Source organism: Somniosus microcephalus, chromosome 1, assembly GCF_052327205.1.
Source record: "Somniosus microcephalus isolate GS21.2 chromosome 1, FLI_Smic_1.0, whole genome shotgun sequence".
Classification (NCBI taxonomy): Eukaryota; Metazoa; Chordata; class Chondrichthyes; order Squaliformes; family Somniosidae; genus Somniosus; species Somniosus microcephalus.
In genome coordinates, this window is record NC_140987.1 from 195,872,179 (window position 1) to 195,894,759 (window position 22,581).

Consider the following 22,581-nt stretch of genomic DNA (forward strand, 5'->3'; position numbering starts at 1 on the left):
GGATGCTGGAAATCTGAAATAAAAACAGAAAAAGCTGGAAATACTCAGCAGGCCAGGCAGCATCTGTAGAGAGAGAAACAGAGTTAACGTTTCAGGTCGATGGCCTTCATCAGAACTGGCGAAGGGTCATCGACCTGAAACGTTCACTCTGTTTCTCTCTCTACAGATGCTGCCTGACCTGCTGAGTATTTCCAGCATTTTCTATTTTTATATTAGTGATGAATGATATTTACTGAAACAAAGTCATTTAGATGCAGTGACAAAAATTGTGGTGTTGATTTTCATTCAGCAGAGACAGAAGAGTGATGTTAGTAGATTAGCCGCCCATTATACACCTCGTCTGATTTTCTTTCCATTAAAGTCAATGGAAAAGAAAATTGGTCAGGATGTATAACAGGCAGCCAATCAGATACCGCCAAATTTCCACCCGCATCCAAACTGAAAATTACCCACTTTGTATTTTTGTTTAAATTTTGAATTAGTGGCTGTTTCTTTAAAAGTCATTTATTGTACTGAGAGTTTAACAGATAACTAAACCAGAATTGTGCACCAGATCTATCCAGCTACAAATTGTGAGCTTTGTAACAAGCTTGAGAGGAGGCCTAACATACAATTTTTAAAAATATATCCAGACTTGGTGATCATTCATTTTCTGCTTGCAGTTACCCTTTAATTTGAGAGGTCTGATATTCAAAATACAGGATGTCAATCTTCAACCTTCAGCCAAGTCGATTCACTCCACGTGACATCAAGAAACGGTTGAGTGCACTGGACTCAACAAAGGTTATGGGCCCCGATGGCATCCCAGCTGTAGTGCTGTAGACCTGTGCTCCACAACTAGTCACACCCCTGGCCATGTTGTTCCAGTACAGCTACAACACTGGCATCTACCTGACAATGTTGAAAATTGCCCATGTATGCCCTGTCCCCAAAAAGCAGAACAAATCCAACCTGGACAATTACTGTCCTATCAGCCTACTCCCAATCATCAGCAAAGTGATGGATGAAGTCTATCAAGGAACAGTGCTATCAAGCAGCACTTACTCAACAATAAGCTGCTTACTAAGGCTCAGTTTGGGTTCCGCCAGGACCACTCGGCTCCAGATGTCAGTGCAGCCTTGGTCCAAACATAGATCCAAGATAACAACAGAAAATGCTGGAAAAACTCAGCAGGTCAGGCAACATCCGTGGACAGAAATTTGAGTTGACGTTTCGAGTCGAACCCTTCTTCAAAACTGGAAAGAAAAGATAGATCGGAGGCAGGGCTGCGATCGGACAAAAGAATAAAAGAAACAAAAGAAGTAATAAAGAGACAATAAAAGGTGTTAGAAGCTAGACGAGATGGTAATAGGCTGAGATTGGGTGTAAAGTGTACTGGCAGGACAAGGGATAGCTGCCAGGTGTGAGAGCGAAACAAAAGGAAAGGGGGGGGGGGGAAAGGAGTGGAAAAATTACAAGAAAAAATGAAATAGGGGCCGAGGTTATGATCTGAAATTGTTGAACTCGATATTGAGTCCGGAAGGCTGCAGAGTGCCTAATCGGAAGATGAGGTGCTGTTCCTCGAGTTTACGTTGAGCTTCCGTGGAACAATACAAGAGGCCAAGGACGGTGAGGTCCGAGTGGGAATGGAGCGTTGAATTAAAATGACAGGCGACCGGAAGCTCGGGGTCACCCTTACGGACTGAACGGAGGTGTTCCGCAAAGCGGTCACCCAATCTGCGTTTGGTCTCCCCAATGTAGGGGAGACCACATCGTGAGCAGCGAATACAGTATACTAGATTGCGAGAAGTACAAGTAAATCGCTGTTTCACCTGGAAAGGGTGTTTGGGGCTGTAATGAAACCTGTTTGTCTTGTCTGTATTCGTTTTGCACTCATGTATATTACCCTCCCCCACACGGTGTATAGTTTCACTTCCTCTTTCCTGACTAACCTGGAAGATTCCAGGTCTTGGCTCTTGGCTCCGCCCCTGACTTCTCTTACATAAAGATCCCAGGATCTGTATGACTCATTCCTGCGAGACAGTCAGTGTGTTGAGATGTTAGCTCTGATCTTAGTGATTAAAAGCCAACTTGTTAAAGTCTATCGGCTGAAAATTCAGCAGCCTTAGCGCCTCATTTGAGGCGCTAGAGGGCCTTGCGCCGGAGTTATGGCCAGTAGTGAAATTCCCTGGGGCCCTAAATCGGCGTTGCTCCGGTAGCGCTGCGCCGGCACCGATGACGTCATCGGTGTGCGCAGCGTCCCGGTTGCCGTGGTAACCCGCCCGAACTCCGAAATTGAGTTGCGGCCGCCTCGCCCGTGGCAGCCGCAACCAGCGTTTTGTCAGAGGTGCCTTACTGCAGTTAGCGCCGGCGCATTAAAGGCCCCGCGGCGGCCGGCCGCTTTCCCGCCGGCCGCCTGCCCGCAGCTCCCTCCCCGGACTTCTCTCCCCCCCCCGCCCGGAACAGATGCAAGCCCGGCACTTGTCCGAGGTGCCGGGCTCATTTTTAAGCAGATTTGCGCGGGCCGCGGCTGGGTGCAGGCAGCTCCTCCTTAACGGAAGGAGGAGGCCTGCACTTCCCCAGCCTGCCGCACCGCATCGGGTGCCGCAGCGCCGGAATTGCGGAGCGAAACGGCAGTTAGTGCCCTTTTCCAGGCGCTAAGACCCTTCAGTAGCGCCGGCAGCCGTTTGGGCGCGGTGCCACTGAATTTTTGGCGCGCGCAGGGGACTTAGCGCCGGCACTAATTTCCGGCGCTAAAGCCCTGGCTAAGCCAAAACCCAATTTCTAGGCCTATAACTTCTAGTTTTGTGGTTATTGAAGGCACATCAATTTTAATCACTAAAGAATACTAGGATGGATCGACTCCTAAAACCAGAGCGTCTGGACTTGGATCCACATTCTGCTGAAGCATCAAATCAATTTGGACACTGGCTCAAATGCTTCGAACTCTTCGCGAGGGCCTCATCCGCTAGCGAGGTAGAAAAACTGAGTCTACTGACTACTCGCGTTAATCATCGGATTTATTCGTTCATCCGGGACGCCACCTCTTACACGGAGGCCATCACTATCCTGAAGGCCCAATACCAGAGGCCAGTAAACAAAGTGTACGCCAGACATCTGCTGGCTACACGCAGGCAGCGACCTGAGGAATCAATAGATGATTTCTTACAGGGCCTAAAGGACATGGTCCGGGACTGTAACTGCAAGGCCGTGACGGCCAACGTGTACTCTGACGAATTGGTCCGCGATTCCTTCATCACGGGCCTCAAATCGAATTATATCCGGCAGAGACTGCTGGAGAAGGAGGTCCTGGACTTAAAAAAGGCAGCGGCCACTGCGCGATCGCTGGACGTGGCCCAGAAAAACTCTGACTCTTATTCTTCCGGCCATGCGGCCCTCACCGCCTCGTGCGCGCCGAGCGGGCCGCCATCTTGGAATCAGCCATCTTCCCCATCCAGGTCTCAGACCAGCTCTACACCGCCGGAGTCCCCACACAGAAGTTCACCGAGGAGTCCTACTACAGCGGCAATGTCTCGAGGCCCGAAATGCTACTTCTGCGGCCAGGCCAAGCACCCCAGACAACGATGCCCAGCGAAGGACGCGACATGCTTCAAATGTAAGAAAAAGGGGCATTTTAGCAAAGTCTGCAGGGGAATCCGATTTCCAACTCCGTCACCGCCTCGTGCGTGCCGTGCGGGCCGCCATCTTGGGATCCGCCATCTTTTCCCGACTCAACGGCCGCCCAGGGCCCAACAGTGGCTTCGATCACGGTGGATCAATCCAGGCCACACCCGTTGACAAAATCCATGCAAACCCTCAGTACGCCTATATCGAATACTCTGACGGGCGCGAGGACACTGTTTCCATAAAAGACCTCGCTCCCTCGGGGAGCGGAGAGAACGATGAGAGACTACCCGAGGAAGACCTACAACAAAAAGAGACAGGACGCCCAGAGGTATCAATACCCAACTTTAACCTGGAGGACACTGCAGATAACCTGGAAGACACTGCGGAGGCCCGGACAGCGGAGGAACCAGAATCCACTCCCCTAGAGGCACCCCAACCGGCTTTGCGCCGATCACTGAGAACCGCAAAACCTCCTGACAGACTCACTTATACCAACTTTTAGGAAACACCACCCCGATGGACTAAATCTAAAGAAGGGGTGAATGTAATGAAACCTGTTTGTCTTGTCTGTATTCGTTTTGCACTCATGTATATTACCCTCCCCCACACGGTGTATAGTTTCACTTCCTCTTTCCTGACTAACCTGGAAGATTCCAGGTCTTGGCTCTTGGCTCCGCCCCTGACTTCTCTTACATAAAGATCCCAGGATCTGTATGACTCATTCCTGTGAGACAGTCAGTGTGTTGAGATGTTAGCTCTGATCTTAGTGATTAAAAGCCAAATTGTTAAAGTCTATAACTTCTAGTTTTGTGGTTATTGAAGGCACATCAGGGGCCCTGGACAGTGGGAAGGGGGGAGGTATAGGGACAGGTGTTACATCTCCTCCGCTTGCACGGGAAGGTGCCAGGCGAAGGGGAAGGGCTGTTTGGGCTGATAGAGGAGTGGACTAGGGTGTCTCGGAGGGAGCGGTCCCTGCGGCATGCTGAAAGGGGAGGGGAGGGGAAGATACGTTTGGTGGTGGGATCACTTTGGAGGTAGCGGAAATGCCGGAGGATGATCCGTTGAATGTGGAGGCTGGTGGGGTGAAAGGTGAGGACAAGGGGAACCCTATCGTGGTTCCGGGAGGGAGGAGCAGGGGTGAGGGCAGAAGTGCGGGAGATAGTGCTGACACGGTCGAGGGCAGTGTCAATCACGGTAGAGGGGAATCCTCGGTTGCGGAAAAAGGAAGACATGTCTGAAGCACTGGTGTGGAAGGTGGCATCGTCGGAGCAGATACGGCAGAGATGGAGAAACTGGGAGAATGGAATAGAGTCCTTACAGGAAGCAGGGTGGGAAGAAGTGTAGTCCAGGTAGCTGTGGGAGTCAGTGGGCTTGTAGTGAATATTGGTCAATAACCTATCCCCAGAGATGGAGACGGAGAAGTCGAGGAAGGGAAGGAAAGAGTCAGAGATGGACCATGTGAAGGTGAGAGAAGGGTGGAAATTGGAGGCAAAGTGAATGAAATTGTCAAGTTCGGGACGAGAGCAGGAAACGGCACCGATACAGTCATCAATGTATCGGAAAAAGAGGTGAGGGAGGGGTCCCGAGTAGGACTGGAACAAAGATTGTTCCACATAGCCCACGAAAAGGCAGGCATAGCTAGGACCCATGCGGGTACACATGGCAACACCTTTGATTTGGAGGAAATGAGGAGTTAAAGGAGAAGTTGTTCAATGTGAGAACAAGTTCAGCCAGGCGGAGGAGGGTGGTGATGGATGGGGACTGGTCGGGCCTCTGTTCAAGGAAGAAGCGGAGCGCCCTCGGGTCATCTGGGTGGGGGATGGAAGTGTAGAGGGATTGTACGTCCATGGTGAAAAGGAAGCGGTTGGGGCCAGGAAACTGGAAACTGTTAAAGTGGCGGAGGGCGTCCGAAGAGTCGTGGATGTAGGTGGGAAGAGACTGGACAAGGGGACAAAAGATAGAGTCAAGATAGGAAGAGATAAGTTCCGTGGGGCAAGAACAGGCTGAAACGATGGGTCTACCAGAGCAGTCCTGTTTGTGGATCTTGGGAAGGAGGTAGAAGCGGGCTGTGCGGGGTTGGGGAACTAGAGTCATAGAGAGTCATAGAGTAATACAGCATGGATAGAGGCCCTTCGGCCCATCGTGTCCGCGCCGGCCATCAAGCCCTGTCTAATCTAATCCCATATTCCAGCATTTGGCCCGTAGCCTATAGAGTCATATGAGGTTGGTGGCAGCGGGGGGAAGATCTCCAGAGGAGATGAGGTCAGTGACAGTCTTGGAAACGGTGGTTTGATGTTCGGTAGTGGGGTCATGGTCCAGGGGGAGGTAGGAGGAGGTGTCGGAGAGTTGGCGTTCAGCTTCCGCTAGGTAGAGGTCAGTGCGCCAAACAACAACAGCACCACCCTTGTCAGCGGGTATCCAAGAACTGAATTTCAGAGGTGAGGCGAGAGTGACTGCATTTGACATCAAAGCAGCATGGAGCCCTAGTCAAACTGAAGTCAGTGGGAATTGGAGGGAAACTCTCCAGTGGCTGGAGTCATACCTGGCACAAAGGACGATGGTTGTAGTTGTTCCTGGGACTAGGGACAGGGTCACTGGTCAAGGCTTGGAAGCTAAGCTTAGAACCAGGCCTGGTTAGTACTTGGAGGGGTGACCAGCAGGGGAAAACCAGGTACAGAAGGTCACGGAAGGAGCCCCGAGGAGGGGCGGTTGGTGAGAAGGTCACGGAAGGAGGAGCGGCTGGTGAGCAGGCCTGGGCGTTGGGCTGAAGAATGGTGGAAATGGAATGGCGGCACGCAGCGGCTTTGCTTCTCCCAGTCATGGGAGCTTGCAAGATCACATTTTGTTGTTCATGTACTTGTGCAATGACAATAAAGTTGAATTATTATTATTCAGGGCCAATCATCTCAGCCCAAGGATATCGCTGCAGGAGTTCTGTAGGGTAACATCCTAGACCCAATTATCTTCAGTTGCTTCATCAATGACCTTCCCTCCATTAGAAGGTCAGAAGTGTGGTTGCTCGCTGATGATTGAACTGTGGTTAGCTCCATTCGTAACTCCTCAGATAATGAAGCAGTCCGTGCCTGCATGCAGCAAAACATGGACAACATTCAGGATTGGACTGATAAGTAGCAAGTAACATTTGCATCACATAAGTGCCAGGTAATGACCATCTACAACAAGAGAGAGCCTAACCACCGCCCCTTGACATTAAATGGCATTACCATTGCCGAGTTCCCCACCATCAACATCCTGGGCATCACCATTAACCAGAAACTCAACTGGACCAGCCACTTAAACTCCATGGCTACCACAGCAGGTCAGAGGCTGGTTATTCTGTGGAGGGAAATTCACCTCCTGACTTCCTAAGGCCTCTCGACCACCTATAAGGCACAAGGAAGGCGTGTGATGGAATACTCTTAGCTTATCTGGATGGGTGTAACAACACTCAAGAAACTCAACGCCATCCAGGACAAAGCAATCCTCTTGATTGGCACCTCATCCACAAGCCCAAAGTGCCACCACCTCCACCAGTGTACCATGGCTGTGGTGCATACATTCTAAAGTACTAATCTAGGCCATTGTGCTGCGTTTCTCCATGTACTTGACGCAGGCAATAATCCTTAGAAAATGTCCAACTCAAAAAGAAGGAGTGGAGCCACAGAACCCGAGGGTTCTATGTTAAGTATCTAATATTAGGTTCTGTAGTCTAGAAATTGGCCCACTTACCGCCACGAGTCACCGTCGCGATCCAGTCTAAAAATGGTGGCCACTCTAGCGCCCATCTGTGGCGTGGGACTCGGTGGCTGCCATTTTGGTGAGGGCCTTAGCACTGCCGAAGCAGCTCTGGCCCTGGAGATGTAAATTAAGAGAGGGTGACGTCAGTCAGCGTGCTATGATGACTCAACATCACCTCAGCGAACTTGGACCTTAGCGCTGAGTTCAGCACTGGGTCCTAAGCTCGCTCTGAAAACCCAGCATTCAGCAGACTGACAGAGGCGCTGTCAGCACCTCTCAAACGGACACACACATCTTTCAGGTGAGTTTGTATTTAAGCTTTTGGACTGGATTTTTTAAATTTTAATGAAGCAGTGGCTTGGTGTAATACATGTTCAAAGTTTTTTAAGTGTACAGGTAGTGCAGGGAATGCTGCTGGATGCTTGCAAGGCCTGGGACAATGTATTGCCATTTTAAGATCCCAGAATGCATTGCAAAATCACTGCCTCGCTTCAAGAGTCTGTTGAAACAGCAACGCGGCTTGGGCACACCACAATGGGGCCTGATGCCGGGACGAATGCCACCAAGGAGGGCGTTACACTGTGAGTTTAGCACTGGGCTAATGATCATTAGTCCCCAGCACCAGTTTTTCAGTCCTGCCAGCAGCACCATTTTCGATGGCCGTTAACCCCGACCATGATGGCACCAGCACCCTTTGTGGCGTTCATGAATTTCTAGGCCTTTGTATTTAATATCTCAGTGGTTCTTCTTAAGCTTGAGTAAATAATTTAGTTTTTGGCTAGTTTGCTTTGAGGAGCGAATAGAAAAATTGCAGTGTTGTTTAGACCTAGTTAACAGCAATTATATAAATCACCTTGTATCTAAGTAGTTTATTTAAATTTTATAATTAGAATGGAGGGACAGCTACGACCCATAGCCTGCAATTCCTGCACCACGTGGGAACTTCAGGACTCTTCGGGCTTGATTTTAATAGCCTTGAGGAGGCAGGTTAGGAGGCGGGTCTATTGGGAAAATCAAGTAAAATGGCTTCAGACACCCAACCCACCTCTATCCCGCCCCCACCCGATTTTTCTGAGTATCTGTTTAGCGGCTCCCAAACTGACCCATCTCCAACCTGTGGGACAGGTAGTTAAGGCAGTTAACAGCCTGTTATCTGCCTTGCTAATCCTATTTTCATAGTGGTTTCCCATTTTCCTGCTTCTGGCTCCTGTTTCCCGACTAGTCAGAAACAGGCCAGGTTCAAGGCAACGTGTTGCTGGAGGACATGATTTGTATGCATTGGTGGAGCACTTTAAAAGCGCCCCTGAAACATGGCTGACATTCAAATGCAACAACTTTGCTGTTGTAGGTATGGGATAACATTTTGCACATCTACTGACCTTCTGACTGTTCAAGCTGACACCCATCTGAAGTGTGTCAAGGATGGAAATATTACAGACTGTGCGCTTGCAAGAATGTAACCTCAAATGAAATCTATAGCAAGGGGATGGGAAACATTTATGCCCTCTCATCCTGGTCCTCATAATCAGGGGAGTAGCAGCTGCGAGGCTCACCACAGATCTTCCTGGGAAGAGGAGTAGGAGGAGGATGAGGGGAGCCTTGCATGCCCTGTTGTGACCAATGCAGCATCCCTCCAGTTCACTGCTGCCCGTCAACCAGGGTATGCACACTGCCATGCTACACTACCCTAAGCTTACGCTTCGACCATAGGTGGCCACCATATGGCTCTGTAATTGCAGGCAACACTTGTCCAACATCATACTTCATCTCTACTATAACCTCTTATTTCCTATCACTTTTACCATCAGCATTACAAATGCAAGTCACCCTGAGCCCTCAATGCGCTTTTGCCATTTCCCAGAACACATAGGCCACACAATCAACTGTTTGACATAATTTATCTTTAACACATAACAAAATATACCAGCAAGAGTCAGAAAAAAAAGAAACATCACCCAAGTGAGTCCCCTTGTGACTATAGGTGCTTAATCTTTTTCTTACGCGTGCTTCTACGTGGTGCTTCCCCTGTGGCTTCAGCAGATGTAGAGGCACCTTGCTGACTAGGATGCTGCGCCTGCTAAGACGCCTTTGGCGGGGGTCCTCTGGGTTCGGGAGCTTGGGAGGGCTCTTCAACAGTCTGCTCTTCCTGCGGCTGTGCAGAGGCTGAAACTGCCATCTCAGTTGTTTCTTCAAAGTGGGTCTCTGACCGAGGGCTCCGCAGTGGCATGGTCATGTGAGCCCACACTTCCTTCTGTCTTGCCAACAACATCCCTCTCATGGATCAGCTGCACTTCAGTGCTGGCAAGTGGCAGGAGAGCACCTTGTTGCACTTCAGGGGGGCCATGAGGACCCGTATCTACACTGGCAGTCCTCCTCAAAAGGACGTCCATGAAGCTCTGGTCTCTCTGCTCAATAGTTGCCCATTGCTCCTCCAGAGATGTCATTCTATTCTGAACAGTCACCATGTTTTCCTGACTCTGGCAACTTATTTCCTCCATGGCCATAGCCATCCTTTCCACTGAGGTAGCCATCCTTTCCACAGAGGTTGGCATCCTATCCATGGGCGAGCGTTCATGTGCCATTGCCTCCACCATGGCAGTGCTGATGTTACAGATGGACTCCTTCATTCTCTCCACACTCACACTAACCCTGGAGGCATACCCTTCCAGAGGCACCTGCACTTGTTCCTGTATTTCATGAACCGCTCTTTTTCTGGATGGCCCCAGAGGCACAGCGTCTGCATGCAGCTCAGCAGAGCTAGGAGAGTCCTGAGACCTCCGCTGAGGACTCTCCACTGCTGTCGCTGTCTCCACAATCTGCTGATGCTCACTTGTGCGCTGTGATAGACCAGGTGTGCTGAGTCCTGGTGACGCTGGTTCCTCAGAGGCTTCAGGTTCTTCTAAGGAGATGTCTGGCTCTTTGTTCTGGATCGTGGGGAGGGGGGCGCTCGATGGTCCTGTGGGAGAGTAAAGGCTTGAATTAGACATCTGATATTGATGTAGCAGACACATCCTTTTGAGAAGGTGATACAAAGCGATTCTCTATGAACATCATATTCCATTGCTTTCTGAGAGGGATGAAACTCTATTATGTCACCAGCTTCCTCTAGTGTGCCCATCTCTTCATCGCCCACTTCCAGATCCTCACCACCTCCAACAATCTCGTTTGCAGCCTCCTCAGCACTGGTCAATGTGGCTAGGGTAGGTGTTCCTCCTCCAGTCATTGCTCTCTCCCTCTTATGGTGGGCTATCTTTTCCTGCAAGGAGGGACACAAGCGGCATTTCAGCCACAGTGATGGAATGAGTGGATTAATCTCTACCATAGAAACTTTGAGGGAGACGAAGATGGGGTAAGTTGCCAAGAGGAAGCTAGCTCCCTGTGAGTTGTTATCTGTTGTCACTGCCTGACAGTGAGAGCGAGTCTAAGGGGTGCATAGGCAGGATGCTGAAGTGATTCAGAGCAGAGACAGAGATGGATAGGAAAGGGTGCAAGGGAAGTAAAAGTAAGGTGGGATGTGAAGGAGGATAGAGTTCAAAATAGCAAATGAGGGTCCACCCGGAAGGATAGGAAGAGGCAGGCAGTACAGGAATCCTCTGGGATTGTGGCACTCTCAAATCGATATTCAGCTTTGAATACCAGTGAGGGTGATGACACATCCAAGGAATGCAGTCCCGAGCCTAGCACTGTGAGGCAAAGGACTGCACAGGGGGCTACAGCAGAGTGTAGGAATGCAGCCGAAGTTGGGGATTCGATGGTCAGGGGGACAGACAGACAGTTCTGCCACCATTGCCGTGAAACCTGTATGGTATGTTGCCTCCAGGGTAAGGGACGTCACGGAGAGGGTGGAGAACATTTTGCGGGAGGAAGGAGCTGAGTCAGAAATCGTGGTCCATGTTGGAAACAACGACATAGGGAGGAAGAAGGTCGAGGTCCTGCAGTCAGAATTTAAGGAGCTAGGGAGGAAGTTAAAAAGCAGGATCTCATAGTGCCACACGCTAGTGAGAGTAGAAATAGGAAGATATGGCAGGTTAGTGCTTGGCTAGAAACATGGGGCGCGATCTTGCCAGCCCTGGAGAGATGGGTATGGAGGCGGGACTGCTGGGAAAATGGCAGAATTTAGGGAGCGGGTGCCTATCGCGCCCCCAACCCACCTCCGTGCCATCTTGCCAGGAGGCGTGTAGCTGACCCATGCTGGGTCGCATCTCCTTGGAGGCGGGAAGGGGATTACAGCCACTTAACTGCCTGTTTACTACCTGTTAGATAAGAGGATTATCCCCATTTTGTCCACACATGTGCGGGCTTCCCGAAGGCTTCGAACCCCGCCAGGGTCACCAAGGTGAGTAGTGGGTCTGTGGGAGTTGGAAGGGTGCAAAATTGCGCTGTGAAGGTAAATGATGGGTGCAAGTGTGGGGAGGTGAGTATGTGAGGTGAGTGGAAAGTGTTAGAAAAAGTTTACTTACCTTTGTTTCTTCCTGCAGGCTTCAAGAGTTGGGTATGTGGAGAGTCTCGCACCTCCGCGGCAGAGATGACAGATGGCTGTTGCATTCTCCAATGCAACAACCATCTAATTTCTGCAAAACTACAGAGAATGTCAGTGTTTGACAGCTTCACAGAGCTGTCAAACGATGACAATTCACCTGTCAAAAATGTTTGACAGATGAAACGTCATACGCTGACGTTCTCTGTAACCGGCTTTCCCTTAATTGGCCTGCTAAGCTCGCTGGGCGGGCTTAACAAGGTCAATCAAGGGAAAATAGCGTGGGTTGGGCAGAAGTGAATGGAGGCGGGACTGAAACCCGACAAGTGGGAGTCCCGCCTCCAAATGCTCCCCATTGGCAAAATCCTGCCCATGGTGCAGGAGGAAGGGCTTCTTTGACAGCACCTTTAAACCCGCAACCTCTGCCACCTAGAAGGACAAGGGCAGCAAGCGCATGGGAACACCATCACCTCCAAGTTCCCCTCCAATTCACGCACTATCCTGACATGGAAATATATTGCCAGTCCTTCATTGTCGCTAGATCAAAATCCTGGAACTCCTTCCCTAACAGCACTGTGGGAGTACCTTCACCACACGGACTGCAGCAGTTCAAGAAGACGGCACACCACCGGCTCCTCAAGGGCAATTAGGGATGGGCAATAAAAGCTGGCCTTGCCAGTGACACCCACATCCCATGAACACAGTAAAAAAATTACTCATTATAAAATATAAATATAGAAAGATTTGTCACCTTGTCACATCTCCCAGACACACCCCAAAGCACTTCAGTTGTATTCAGTCACTGTTGTTTTGTAGATGAATGTACCACCCATTTTACACACAGGGGGCTAAATTTGACAGCCCCTGAAAATTGCACGGGGATCGCAATGTGCGATTGGCCCACGGTGGCTGAACGCTCAGCAGGGGGCCCAAGTTCGTGCGAGGCTAGCTCCAATTAAAGCTAGCCTCCATGTCTTAAAGGCAGTCTACACCTCTTCAAGGGGAGGTGCATTCTGCCTGCAGCAACTCATTGAACTGGTTGTGGAGGCAAGGGTGATGGAATAATGGCTCAACAGGCCAGAGAAAGGGTTCCAAAGTTCTCGGATGCAGCACGAGAGGCCTTAGTGCTGGGGGTGGAAAGGAGTAGACATGTCCTCTATCTGCAGGGAGCCAGGAGACCCCCTGACAGACACTGTGAAGGCAGTGGGAGCAAATAATTGATGAGGTCAATGCCAGCAATCTTACTCCAAGGACATGCATACAGTGCCAAAAAAAGTTCAATGACCTCACACAAGTGGCAAGGTCAGTGAATGCATCGTCAAATGCCATCTCCCACCAACTGCACCACAAGCCTCACATACTGATCAATGCACCACACCCCATCACTCACCTACCAACAATCTCTATCAGTTACAACTCAAACCTCACATTCATAGCTTCTACTCACCCTCACACACTTAGCACTGCTGCAAGCCTCACACCCACATCTCACACCTTGCACACACTGCCAGTTATTCAACCATGACAGGCACATCACCCAGACACATTGCATCACACTCACTGACACACTTCCCTTTCACTTGCAGGACATCTTGCTTCCCTCAACACCAACCCCCCCCGACCCCGCCACCTCCAGCCCCCCTCCCTGCACTACAACCCTACACTTTCTCCTTGCAGATACCCAAGAACTCCAACCTGGCCAGCCAGTGCAGTAAGAGCAAGAGGAGAGTGAGAGAGAAGAGACACAGTCACTCGATCTCACATTCACAGGCACTCAGGTGGTTGTGAATCTTTGGAATTCTCTATCCCAAAGGGCTGTGGATGCTGAATCGTTGAGTATATTCAATGCTGAAATAGAGAGATTTTTGGACTCTAGGGGAATCAAGGGATATGGAGATTGAGTGGGAATGTGAGGTCGAAGATCAGCCATGATCTTATTGAATGGCGGAGCAGGCTCAAGGGGCCATATGGCTTCTAATTCTTAAGTTCTTATGTTCTTTTCCCACGGCCACTATTGGAAGACGAGCATGGGTGAGTTCTCTCCTTCAACCAGCATCACTAAAAACCAGATGATCTGGTCATTATCACATTGTTGTTTGAGGGAGCTTGCTGTGCGCATATTGGCTGCCGCATTTCCTAAATTACAACAGTGACTACACTTCAAAAAAGAACTTCATTGGCTGTAAAGCACTTTGGGATGTCCTGAGGTCGTGAAAGGTGCTATAGAAATGCAAGTTATTTCCTTATAAATAATCAGTCTTCTTACCTACCGGGCAAATGGAGCCAATGCTTAGATAGATTTTGGCAGTAGTTTGGTTTGGAGACAGTTTACACGATGGATTGTAATTTTGCGCGTTCTAGATCCCGAATGAACAGGGGAGGAAAAATCATGAAGATGAAACTATCTAGATTAGCTCCAGCATGAATAAAATGCTGGTTAGGCTCCAACAGGAATATTGTGTCCAGTTCTGGGCATCAGACTTTAGGAATTGTCAAGGTCTTGGAGATGGTGCAGAGGAGATTTACCAGAATGGTACTAGGGATGAGGGACTTCAGTTACATGGAGAAACTAGAGAAGCTGGGGTTGCTCTCATCAGAGCAGAGAAGGTTAAGGGAAAGTTTGATAGAGGCGTTCAAAATCATGAAGGGTTTTGATAGCGTAAATAAGGAGAAACTGTTTCCACTGGCAGGAAGGTCAGTAACCAGAGGACATAGATTTAAGATAATTGGCAAAAGAACCAGAGGGGAGATGAGGAAAGATTTTGTATATGCAGCGAGTTGTTATGATCTGGAATGCACTACCTGAAAGGTCCATGGAAGCAGATTCAATAATATCTTTCAAAAGAGAATTTGATAAATACTTAAAGGGGTAATTTGCAGGGCTATGGGGAAAGAGTAGGGCAGTGGGCCTAATTGGATAGTTCTTTCAAAGAACTGGCACAAGCACAATGGGCGGAATGGTCTCTTTCTGTGCTGCAGCATGCATGCTAGGCATCAGCTCAGATACTGACACTGCGCGTACTTTAGAGGGTAGTATAGAGGTGGGGTCTGTAATGTCCGTGTGTAATTGAGACACGGACAGCAGAAGTTGGTTATAACAGGTGTTTACTGAATGGAGACAAAACTGGAACTACGATACAAAGTTACTGCACAGGCTTATATACAGGGGTGGTCACTACTGGTACTGCAGTATACAGGGGCTGCAGAATATAGTTTCTTCTTTAAGGTACATACACTACAATTCCTCCCCTTTTAGCTAAAAAGTACATAACATTCGATTAATAATTAAATAACATATTTACAATTACAGTTGCTATATACATTAGCTGAAGTTAATCAATTATAAATTCAGTCTTTGAGGAGGCTTCCTGATTCTGTCCAGATAACGCCTCTTTGGGGTATCAGGTTCTTCCGGCAAAGTTGATTCGGGATCAACGTCGTTGTTTGGTTCGTTTGCTTCCAATATCACCGATTCTGAGGTAGATGCAATTGGTACTTCGGTTTCATCACCAGGTGTATAGGATCATGGTGTAGATTTGATGTTTTCTAGTGACTCTAGAATCTGGTCAGCATGGCGTCTTACAATGCTCTCTACAATGTCCACGGTATACATTAGAGGTCCTTGCCGTGTGCAGATCGTTCCTGGCTGCCATTTCTCTGTGCGGTAGTCCCAGGCCAAAACTGGTTGACCTACCTTGAAACTCCTGGTTGGCCTTTCATTCATATTCTGAAACTGTCTGTTCTCCACATCTCTTCTGATGTTTGGCTTAACCAAATCCAAGTGGCATCTTAGTCTTCGATTGAAGAACATCATGGCTGGAGTTTGGTTGGTAACCGCATGTGTCGCATTCCGGTAGGCAAACAAGAAGTTATCCACCTTGTGTTGTAGGGGTATGTCTTCATTACACATTGCCTTGATAGCCTTCTTGAATGTTTGAACGAACCTCTCAGCCAATCCATTGGTGGCTGGATGATATGGGGCGGATGTGTAATGCTTAACACCATTGTTCTTTAAGAACCTCCGGAACTCTTCAGACACAAACTGTGGTCCATTGTCGGAGCAAATCTGTTCAGGCAGCCCATTTCTGGCGAATATGGTTCGTAAGACTGTGATAGTTTTTTCTGTGGTGGTTGAGGACATTTTTATTACCTTTGGCCACTTTGAATGTGCATCCACCGCAATTAAAAACATCGAGTCCATAAATGGACCAGCAAAATCAATGTGTACCCTTTTCCATGGAGATGAGGGCCACTCCCATGGATGTAGAGGGGCTTGTGGTGTGGCGTTTTGGACCTTCTGGCATCCTGTACAGCTCTTGGTCATCTCTTCGATTTCTCTATCGATTCCCGACCACCACACAAACGCTCTGGCTAAGTTCTTCATTTTTACCCCTCCCAGATGACCCTCATGAAGCTCATTCAGCACTCTATCCTTCAATTTGGGTGGAATTACTACTCTGGATCCACACATCAAGGTTCCTCGGCAAACTGACAGCTGTTCTCTTCTCGGCGAGAATGCTGGCAACAGTGGTTCGCCATGTGCTGGCCATTCCTTCACCGTTAAATCATAGACCCTGGAGAGTGTCGGGTCATTTCGTGTTTCCTTTTCTATGTTTGCATTCGTCACAGGTAGACATTTGACTATAGTCGAGTGGAATATCTCCACAGGATCCACTGCAGGTGCTTCTTCCACCATCGGCAACAGTAGGCGCGACAATCCATCAGCATTCCCATGCTGTTTAGTTCCTTTGTACTCGATGTCATATTGGTGTGCCCCTAGGAAAAGGGACCACCTCTGTAGCCATTGTGTTGTCATTATCGGGACGCCCTTCTTAGGGTTGAAAATGGAGACAAGAGGTTGATGATCAGTTAGTAGAGTAAATTTCTGTCCGTGCAGGTAGTGATTGAACTTCTTCACGCCCACACCAGGCTGAGGGCCTCTCTGTCAATCTGGGCGTAGTTACGCTCGGCTGCAGTTAACGAGCGTGACGCAAAAGCTATCGGCCTCTCTGAACCATCAAGGGATTTATGTGACAATACCGCTCCAACGCCGTAGGGAGACGCATCACATGCCAGTCTTATCGGTAGTGATGGGTTGTAGTGAGCCAATACTTCTCTTGAGGTGATCAGGCCTTTACACTTCTGAAAGGCCCGCTTACAATCATCACTCCATTTCCATGCTACTCCAGTTTGTAGCAGGGCGTTCAGTGGGTGCAGAATTGTGGACAAATTCGGCAAAAACTTATGGTAGTAATTCACCAATCCGAGGAATGACCTCAGTTGCGACACATTTTCAGGCGCTGGAGCCTTAACTACTGCTTCAATTTTGTCAGGGGACTTATGTAACCCCTCTTCATCAATCACGTGGCTACAATACGATATTTGTTTCTTAAATAACTCGCACTTGGGGCGATTGGGTCGTAGCCCATGTTCTCTTAGTCTAGTGAGCACCTGCTCTAGGTTGGCAAGGTGTTCACTGTCATTTTCACCTGTCACTAGGATGTCGTCCAAGTAACACTGAGTCCCTGGAATCCCTTGCAGGACTTGTTCCATCGCTCTTTGCCATATAGCCGGAGCTGATGCAACTCCGAATACCAGTCGATTATACTGGTAAAGACCTTTGTGAGTGTTTATCGTGAGATATTTCCTAGAGGATTCTTCAACCGCCATCTGCAAATATGCTTGCGCTAGGTCAATTTTTGTAAAACGTTTCCCTCCAGATAGTGAGGCAAAAATATCTTCTATCCTCGGAAGAGGATACTGTACTGTGTGAAGGACTGGGTTCACCATCACCTTGAAGTCCCCACAGATGCGAACCTTCCTTGGCTCCTCAGACTTATTGTTTAACATTTTCTTCATGACAGGAACGATGGGTGTCGCCCACTCGCTCCAGTCTACCTTAATTAACACGCCTGCATTCTCCAGATTCTCCAGCTCTGCCTCAACGGCTGGGCGAATTCCATACGGTACCGGTCTTGCTTTGAAAAACTTGGGAATTGTAAAGTATGCGAATATACTTAATACAATAAGGAAGAGACAGCTTAGAAGGTTCGATGTAAGTCTTTACTTCATACCAACAGGCGGGAACTGAGGGGAGATCAGTACCCACAGTACTATTTATACCCCTATGGCCAGGAGTGGTACTACGGTATCACTACGCCCTACAAAGTAGTGCTGCCCTGGCCATAGGTTTAAAGTAACATACATATTACATACACAACATTCCTCCCCTTTTAATTAAAACGTACCCGTGCAATTAAGTCAACAGATGCACCATAACTAGGGCTAATAACATTTGGTAACACAACATACATAACATATTTACATCAGAGTTGTCTACCTATATATATATATAAAAAGAAACATGTTATAGATTCAGTCTCTGAGGAGGCCTCCTGCCTCGACTAGGATAACATCTTTCTCTAGTTGGCCTCGGTGTAGGCGGCGGTACTTCCGTCACCACTTCATCGCTGGAGTCGTCGGTGTCTGATGGCACATCCTGTGCCGTGGAGCTCACTGGAGTGATGAACTCCTTGCAATCCTGAGACTTCTGTAGCGACGAGCTGGGCCGTGATTCCGCTGTAACAATGTGCTGAGACGTTTGAGGTAGTGAATCAGTTGGGTTTCTGGACTCCACAAGTTGATCAGCATGTCGTCTGATTATGCCGTCCCCAGTATCCACTGTGTACATCAAGGGTCCCTGGCGGGCCTTTATCGTACCAGACTGCCACTTTTCATTTCTATAATCACGGGTCAACACTTGCTGCCCCACCTCGAAGCTCCGTGTCTGTCTGTCAGGAGCCCTACGAAATACTCGGTTTTCCACATCTCTCCGGATGTTTGGTCTGAGCAATTCGAGGTGAGACCTTAACCTTCTATTAAAGAACATGACGGCGGGGGCCTGGTTGGTCACCGTATGTGCAGCATTACGGTACGCAAATAGGAAATTGTCCACCTTGTGTTGTAGTGGCAACCTTTCCTCCCCCATCGCCTTGATGGCCTTTTTAAAAGTCTGTACAAATCGCTCTGCCAGCCCATTTGTAGCCGGATGACATGGTGCGGACGTATAATGTCACACTCCATTCCTTTTTAGGAATGCTTGAAATTCTTCTGCCACAAATTGTGGCCCATTGTCCGAACAGACTTGCTCGGGCACCCCATTTCGGGCAAAAATGGTCCTTAAGGCTGCGACCGTCTTTTCGGCTGTCGTTGATGACATCTTTATGACCTCCGGCCATTTTGAGTGGGCGTCCACTACAATAAGGAACATCGCATCCATGAAGGGCCCAGGGAAGTCCACGTGGATCCTTTGCCATGGCGTTGAGGGCCACTCCCACGGATGTAGTGGGGCTTGGGGTGGTACGTTCTGTACCATCTGGCACCCTTGGCATGCTTTTGCTACTTCCTCGATGTCCCTTTCAATGCCGGGCCACCAGACGTAGGCTCTGGCGAGGCTTTTCATTTTGACACCCCCCAGATGACCTTCGTGTAAGTCCCGCAACACTTTATGTTGTAATTTTTGAGGGACCACCACCCTGGCTCCGCACATCAATGTGCCCCGGCATACGGACAACTGGTCCTTCCTTGCCGAAAACGCCGGCAATGATGCGTCACCCTGCGCCGGCCAGCCTTTCACGGTCAATTCGTAAACCCTTGCCAGTGTCGGGTCGTTCTGTGTTTCCCGCTCGATACATTGGCTGGTGATGGGCAAGTGTTCCATAACCGCCGTATGATATATTTCCACGGTGTCCTGTACTATCTCTTCGATCTCGGCAGGCAATGGTAGCCGCGACAGGCCATCCGCATTGCCATGCTGTTTGGTACCCTTATATTCGATAAGGTACTGGTGTGCTCCTAAGAACAGTGACCATCTCTGTAGCCTTTGGGCCGTCATCAGGGGCACCCCTTTTGTTGGATTAAATATGGACACCAACAGTTGATGATCTGTCAGTAGTGTGAAACGTTGCCCATGTAGATAGTGGTGGAATTTTTTTACACCCCACACCAGACTGAGGGCCTCCCTGTCGATTTGCGCATAGTTTCTTTCGGCTGTAGTTAACAACCTTGAGGCAAATGCTATTGGCCTCTCCGTCCCATTGGGAAATTTGTGTGATAACACTGCCCCTATACCATACGGGGAGGCGTCACATGCCAACCTCATTGGCATTTTTGGGTCAAAGTGTGCGAGCACTTCCTTTGATGTAATGAGTTGTTTACCCTTTTTAAAAGCAGCCTCACACGCTTTGTCCCAATTCCAGGAGACTCCCTTTTGCAGCAATGAATTTAGTGGATGTAAAATGGACGATAAGTTCGGGAGGAACTTATGGTAATAGTTTATAAGGCCTAAGAATGATCGTAACTGAGATACATTCTCAGGGGGCGGGGCCTTCACTACTGCCTCGATCTTTTCCGGGGACTTATGCAGGCCTTCCTTATCTATAATGTGACCACAGTATGAGATACGTTCCTGGAAAAACTCACATTTCTGCTTGTTCGCCCTGAGTCTGTATTGTTGCAACCACAGAAGTACTCGCTCCAGGTTAGCGAGGTGGTCGTTATCCGTTTGTCCTGTCACCAGGATGTCATCCAGGTAGCACTGCGTTCCTGGAATGCCCTGTAGGACCTGTTCCATGGTCCTCTGCCATATGGCTGGGGCGGACGCCACACCAAATACCAGGCGATTGTACTGGTACAATCCCTTGTGTGTGTTAATCGTTAGGAGCTTTTTCGAGTCCTGCTCCACCTCCATCTGTAAATAAGCTTGACAAAGGTCAATCTTCGTAAAGTGTCTACCCCCAGCTAACGATGCGAATATGTCCTCTATCCGCGGCAACGGATACTGTACCGTGTGCAGGACTGGGTTAATAGTTATCTTAAAATCCCCGCAAATGCGAACCTTCTTTGGTTCCCCTGGCGTGTTATCTGCAGATTTCTTTATAACTGGGATGATGGGCGTGGCCCACTCACTCCACTCAATCTTTGTAAGGACACCTGCACTCTCTAAGGCATCCAGTTCTGCTTCCACAGCTGGCCGAATGGCGTAAGGCACCGGTCTGGCCTTACAAAACTTGGGGTTTGCGCCTTGAGCAATAGTTATTTTTGCTCTAATGTCCTTTAAGGTCCCCAGCCCTTGTTGGAACACCTCTGGTGTTTTTGCCAATATTTTCGACAGCCTGTTTGTAATGGTTGTATCATCCTTGGTGGTCTCTACTTTTATCTCGTGTATCGACTTCCAGTCGAAATGGATTTTTCTTATCCATTCCCTACCCAAAAGTGGTGGTCCACCGTTTGGTAGGACATATAAATAAAGTCCTGGCACTTTTCTGCCGTTGTATTTAACTGTTACTCGCATTTTTCCCTTCGGGTAAACTTTTTGTCCCGTATATGTTTTTAATTTGATTTCGGTATCCTTTAAGGGAATGTGTTTGAACAGCCTGTTATAATCTTGTTCATTAATTACTGATAGGGCTGAACCCGTGTCCAGCTCCATATTAACTTCGACGCCTGCTACCTTCATTTTAACCCACATTGTGCTGTGGTCCTCCGTTTTGTCTACACCATATAACTTGAGACATCCCAGACCTTTAGGCTCTGCTTTTGTGCCTTCCTGTGACTCGTCTGAGCTACTGTCAGATATCTTATGTATTTTTGTCCTTGCCTTGGTACTGCTCGGATTGTCCCCACTATTGGGTTTCGTACCCGACCGACAAACTTTCGCTATATGCCCCTTTTTCCCACACTGCCGGCATATTTTATCACAAAACCAACAATTACTTTCGTCGTGGGTGGTTTTGCCACAACAGTAGCATTTACCTTTGTGAAATGTCACCTCATGGGTGTCATAGCCGGTTGTATTTTGTCATATTTGAGCAGCACCCTGTGCTGCTGCTTCATGTGTCGATGCTATTTCCATCGCCTGATCTAGGCTGAGCTGTTTCTTGGCTAGCAACTGTTTTCGTGTACTCTCATTTAACATGCCACAGACAAATCTGTCTCTGATCGCTTCCGCCAAAAAGGCTCCAAACTGGCAATGTTTGGACAACCGTCTGAGCTCAGCCAAATAGGCTGCCTGCGACTCATCATTCCTTTGGTCGCGTCTGTAAAAGCGGTACCTTTCCACTATAAATGGTGGCTTAGGGTTTAAATGTTCCTTTAACGTATCAACAATTTGGGCATACGTTTTGTCTGCTGGCTTTTCTGGAGTAAGAAGATTCCTCAGCAGACCGTATGTTTTTGCCCCCATAGAATTTAATAAGGTTGCTGCCTTTTCGTTATCTTTCACCTTGTTTACTATGCAATAAAGTTCATGCCTTTCTACATATGCGTCCCATTCTTCTATGTCGGCAACAAATTCTGACAACCGAGCTTCTTTAGCCATTTTTAAAACTGCTGAAGAGGTTTTCCCGCCTTTTTCCACTAGATGGCGCTGTTGTTTTTTTTCTTTAACTGCTGAAGAGAAAAACTTTTCCCCTTTGTCCACTAGATGGCGCTTTTCCCGCCTTTTCTCCCTCTGCTGTCAATGACGTCTCTCCATGTTTGTTATTTTTGGCCCTTGCAGCTCCCGTTATTGCCACCGCCGCTATTACAATGACCTTCCCCTCTCGCGGCCCGCTAGTCCTCGTGGCTCCGTTTGTTCCCCAGATCGCCTGCCCGTTCTGGCCCTTGCAGCTCGCGTTCCCCGGGAAGGATTGCAGTTTACCTGGCCCTGGGTGGACTTTTGCCCCGTGTCTGGAACGCCCGTTCAGCCTCTTCTCTCAGCT